The 5770-nt window shown below is 45.3% G+C and overlaps 1 pseudogene across 1 annotated transcript; it reads right to left on the bottom strand.

Moving 5' to 3' along the window:
• Positions 1-1639: 1639 nt before the first annotated feature.
• LOC311605863 (glyceraldehyde-3-phosphate dehydrogenase-like) lies at positions 1640-2685 on the bottom strand (annotated as a pseudogene). Its single transcript has one exon. The product of its transcript is annotated as a glyceraldehyde-3-phosphate dehydrogenase-like (transcript).
• Between the last annotated feature and the right edge of the window lie 3085 nt (positions 2686-5770).

The following is a 5770-nucleotide window of genomic DNA, read 5'->3' as shown; positions in this document are numbered from 1 at the left end:
AAAAACATCTTAATATGGACTCTGAGAGGAGATTATATATGTCCCAAAGCATAGGCTGGGCCATTTTGTCGTCATCCTTTCCTATTGTTTGGCTGTTTATCGCTCCACTTTGAGACACCCCTGGAAAGAAGCACTCCAGAGAGCACTTTGAGGTTCCGGGTTCCGGCTACTGCAATTACAGTCCCCTTTGCTGAATTGCTGGTTTGCTGTTTCACAGGTCTGCTGGAATCCTGCTGACTATGCCAGTGGAATTGCTCCCAGGAAATGAGTCTAGGAAGGTCTACTTCTCCTGCTCCCATTAACCTCTTTTCTCTCCTATTTAGGATAGGTGGCTTGAGAGGTTATAAACATTAAAGAACCCCAAATAAAGTAGCTTGAAAAAGTTCAAAGCCTACAAGGTTCTTTCCTAACTGTTGCAAGTTGACACTAAAACCAACCATAATATGGGGCATTCCCATAAACACTTTGTCTTCACAGTTCATATGCTTGTTTGACCAGTTAAGAAAAATATAGCTCAGCCAATAAAGTTCACGCTCGAGCAAACATGAAGAACTAAGGTGTGTTGAGGTCTGTCCTGAATCCCAACACTAGGGGGAGGGGATGCAGAGACAGGTTGGGGTTGGAAAATGGGAGTGGGGGTAGGGATAAGGGATATGGGTGGGGAAGGGAGGAAAGGGGTGGGGGTGGGGTTAAACCTGGAGTTCATTGTCAAACCAAGCTAGCTGAATTGATGACTCCAGGTTTGTGGGCCCTTGCTGTAGGCACAGGAGACGCTCCCTCCCGGTAAGCTTCATGCTCAGACTTAGGTGAGCAAACCCCCCTGCTGATAACAACCCACTAGACACAAATGTGTTAAAAAGGTAGTTCCTTACAGACCCTACCCCACACAAAAGGTGTCAAAAGCTGGCTCTTTGAAAAAAAAACTATCAAAGGTGCCCTTCCCCTCTGGAAGGCTCCCTCCCTGCCCAGAAGGCCTTCTTTGTGACGGGTTCTCAGGACAGAGTCATCTTCAGCTAGCCTCTAGAAGGCTGAAGAAAACTCTGTGACCAGATCTCAGCCCAGCCTCCTGGGGAAAGGAACCCACATAGGTTCAGTGAAGTACCCTGTTTTAAAAAATAAGGTGGAGAGTGGTTGAGAAGGACACCTGACATTGACCTCTGACTTCTCAGCACCCAGTCACGTGTACACCACATGTACACACACACACACACACACACACACACACACACACACACACACCCTCTAAGTAGCCAAAAGTATTACCCTAGTGACCTGATTTTTTCCAGAACTCACACCTTCCCTGGCCTCTGCTTCTATCAGTGGGTTCACAGCCACCTTCTAGAACAGTGGTTCTCAACCGGTTTAGACCCCTTTAGAAGTTGAAAAGCTCTTTCACAGGGGTGTCTCTTTCTTTCTTTCTTTCTTTTTTATTTTTATTTTTTTAGGTTCAGTGAATTTTATTGATGGTATTCAAGAGAGTAGGGCTCCCTGGGCCCCTCCCATTATTCTGGGGTCTAGGATGGAAACTGAGAGGAGATGCTCAGTGTCAGAGGATGAGTTGGAACAGGGACTCCTCAGCAGCTGAGGGCCTCTCTCTCTTGCTCTCATGTCCTTGCTGGGGTGGGTGGTCCAAGGCTTCTTATTCCTTGGAGGTCATATAGGCCATGAGTTCTACCACCCTGTTGCTGTAGCCAAATTTATTATCATACCAGGAAATGAGCTTTACAAAGCTGTCATTGAGAGCAGTGCCAGCCCCAGCATCAAAGATGGAAGTGTGAATTGCTGTTAAAGTCACAGGAGAAACCTGGTCCTCAGTGTAGCCCAGGATGCCCTTTAGTGGGTCCAAGGATGCCTGCTTTACCATCTTTTTGATGTCATCATACTTGGCAGGTTTCTCCAGTCAGCACGTCAGATCCACAATGGACAGGTTGGGCGTGGGAACACAGAAAGCCATCCCAGTGAGGAGTTTCCCATTCAGCTCTGGGATGACCTTGCCCACAGCCTTGGCAGCACCAGTGGGTGCAGGGATAATGTTCTGGGCAGCCCCACGGCTGTCACACCACAGCTTTCCAGAGGGTCCATCCATAGTCTTCTGGGTGGCAGTGATGGCATGGACTGTGGTCATGAGTCCTTCCACAATGCCCAAGTTGTCATGGATGTCCTTGGCCAGGGGGGGCTAAGCAGTTGGTGGTGTAGGAAGCATTGCTGACAATTTTGAGTGAGTTGTCATACTTGTCATGGCTACAGCCATCACAAACATGTCGGCATTGGCAGAAGGGGAAGAGATGATAATCCTGTGGGTCTCATCCTTCAAGTGGGCCTCGGCCTTCTCCATGGTGGTGAAGTCACCAGTAGACTCAACAATATACTCAGCACCAGCATTACCCCAGTTGATTTTACTGGTATCTCACTCCTAGAAGATGGTGATGGCTTCCCGTTGATGACAAACTTCCCATCCTTATCCTTGACTGTGCCATTGAACTTGCCATGGGTAGAATCATACAGGAATATGTAGACCATGTAGTGGAGGTCAATGAAGGGGTCCTTGATGGCAACAATCTCCACTTTGCCAGATAAGAAGCAAGGCCTGGTAATCAGGTGCCCAATATGGCCAAATCTGTTTACTCCAACTTTCACCATCACGTCAAGGGATGAGGCTGGCAATGTATGAGAAGAGGTGTCCATCTCTGGAGCAGGGAGGGGCAGAGAGCCTTACAGGAATCTCTTAAGATCACCAGAAAACACAGAGATTTACATTACCATTCACAAGAGCAGAAAATTTACAGTTATGAAGTAGCAATGAAAATAATTTGATGGTTTGGAGTCACCAACAACATGAGGAACTGTGTTAAAGGGTCGCAGCACTAGGAAGGTTGAGAACCACTGCTATTGAAGAAAATGAAGTGTGTCCCAAGAAGACACACAGCTTGCTCTCTCTCTCTCTCTCTCTCTCTCTCTCTCTCTCTCTCTCTCTCTCTCACACACACACACACACACACACACACACACACATTCCCTCTCTTCTTCTAACTGCTGTTTTGACATATTAGAGAAAATTAAATATGAGATAAAATTAAAATTAAACAAATATTTTAATTTCCCTTGCAGACAAATTAGTAGGCTAGTTCTTATCATCTTTGAAATATTATACTTTAAAAACTGGTGTGATTTCAACTGGTAATTATTTCACTTGAAAATTATTCCTGTTGTGCAAACAAACACTGTTATGCAATATAAACAATAGCAAATGTTCAACATAAAAATAAAATAATAAATGGTGCCACCTAGTGAGAACAACACAGTTCTCTATTTACTGATCCAGAAAGGCATTGTGCTTTTTATTTGTTTTTTTTTGTTGTTGTTGTTCTTTTTGTTTTTTTCCAAGACAAGGTTTCTCTGTATAGCTTTGGCTGTCCTGGACTCATTTTGTAGACCAGGCTGGCCTTGAACTCCCAGAAATCCACCTGCCTCTGCCTCTCAAGTGCTGGGACTAAAGGTGTGCACCACTACCGCCCGGCTCATTGTGCTTATTTTTGACAATTTATGTTTAAGAGATCTAACTTTTAGGCTGGATGTGGTGGTGCATGCTTTTACTCTCGGCACTCTGGAGGCAGACGGAGACAAGTCTCTATAAGTTCCAAATCAGCTAGGGCTACATGATCTATGCTTTATGCTAAAGGAAGAGAATATTGAATAGTGTATATACATGTTTCTGTATGTGTGTGCACAGGCTTCTGTGTGTATGTGTGGTACATTTCAATTCTTTCCATTGGCTGGAATTCCTGAGGCTGGGTTTCTGAACTGTGGCTTTTTGATATGTGCTCAGTCTTCCATGGCAGGTATAGGCCTATGTGTGCCTTGACAGTCCTGGGTCCTATATTTGCATAATTTACATATGCATATGATGATATACATAGGCTGATTTTTCATGGAGATCCACAGCATTGATTCTGCAGAGTCCTCCCTCTGCTGTTTGCAAATATGACTTCAGAACTTTGCGATTAAAATATCCTGACAAAAGCAGCTTTAAGAAAAGGAGGTTTGGCATGTGTGGTGGCACACACCTTTAGCCCCAGGACCTGGGAGGCAGAGGCAGGTGCATCTCTGAATTTGAGGCTAGCTGGGTCTATAGAGTGAGTTCCAGGACAGTCAGGGCTACAGAGAGAAACCCTGTCTTGAAAAATGGGGGAAAAGTCTTTGTCTTACAATCACAAGCGAAAGTCCATCATGTTGGAAAAACAAAGCCAGGAACTTGAAGCAGCTTGTCAGAGTCACAGCAAGAGAGAGAGAGAGAGAGAGAGAGAGAGAGAGAGAGAGAGAGAGAGAGAGAGAGAGAGGGAGAGAGAACACGAGTGGGTGCCTGCAGTGACACCCACAGTGGGCAGATCTTCCCACCTCAATTAATGTCATCAGCACAGTCCCTCACAGATATACCCACAGGCCAACCTGACTTACCTAGACAGTCCCTCTGTGAGACTCTTCCCAAGGGATTCTAAAGTATGTCAACTGCACAGTGAGAACCATCACAGACTGTTTCTCCTTTAAAATTCTTTCACAGGTTGGGGTATAGTTCATCCCTACTATACCAGTCTGTTCAAGCCCCAGGCCATCCCCAGAGACACCATGATTATGAGCACACACACACACACACACACACACACACACACACACACACACACACACACACACACTTTCCTAAATACCTTTAGAGTGATCATACCTTATGAAAAAATATACAGGACTTTTATATATCATTGTTGGCATATAAGCAGCCTGCCTCTAGGTTGCTCCTCTGACATCATCGCCTGCCTCCCACCACCAGGTATGTGCCTGAGGCACCAGATATAAAGGGCCAACATGCCACCTCTCTCCCTCTCCTTCTCCTCTCCCTCCCCTCCCTCCCCTCCCTCCCCTCTCTCTGCTTCTCTCTGCTTCTCTCTCTCTTCCTCTCTATCAGTCTGTCTGTCTCTCTCTGTTTCTCTCTCCTCTCTCTCTCTCTCTCTCTCTCTCTCTCTCTCTCTCTCTCTCTCTCTTTCTTTCTCTGTCTCTGTCTGTCTCTCCCTGTCTCTCTGTCTCTGTCTGCCTGTCTGTCTGTCTGTCTCTGTCTCTGTTTCTGTCTCTCTTTCTCTCTCTCTCTCTCTCTCTCTCTCTCTCTCTCTCTCTCTCTCTTTCCCTTTTCTCTCTCTCCCACTGTCTCTGCCCCTCTCTGCACTCCTGGCCCACTCAGGTCCTAACTCCCTTCTACTTTCCTTTCCTAAAAAAAAAAAAAACTCTCCATATCAGATCTATTGCATGTCAATCTGTTTATTTTTAGATTCTAATACTCATAAAGCATTAAATTATGAAAAAATGAGACTCTACCTGTTTGACATGTTATTTTGTTTTACATTAAGTGCATCTTCATTTGTTTTTAAATGGTATTTTTTATGTGTATGTGTCTGTATGCTTGTCTATATGTACCACATGTATGTGCCTGCAAAGGCCAGAAAATGGCACCCACTCCTGTAGAACTAGAGTTACAAGCAGTTGTGAGCCACTGGATATGGATGCTGGGTATCAAACCCTGGTTGATGGCAAGAGAAGCCAGGGTTCTTAACCACTGAGGCATCCCTACAGCCTGATTGGTTTTTTGGTGGCAGAGGCCACACATGCCACTCAGGTCAGGCTGCGTGGTAGTCACCCTACCTGCTTAGCCATCTCTCCAGTATCATATATTACATTATTATTTTTAGCAGGAGAAGGTCAGAGACACTTGACATAAAATATCTAT

The sequence above is a fragment of the Acomys minous genome (genome assembly GCF_964271855.1).
Source record: "Acomys minous genome assembly, chromosome: 9".
Taxonomy (NCBI): Eukaryota; Metazoa; Chordata; class Mammalia; order Rodentia; family Muridae; genus Acomys; species Acomys minous.
Note: the sequence above shows the minus strand (reverse complement) of the source record. Positions and strands in the feature narration are given on the sequence as shown.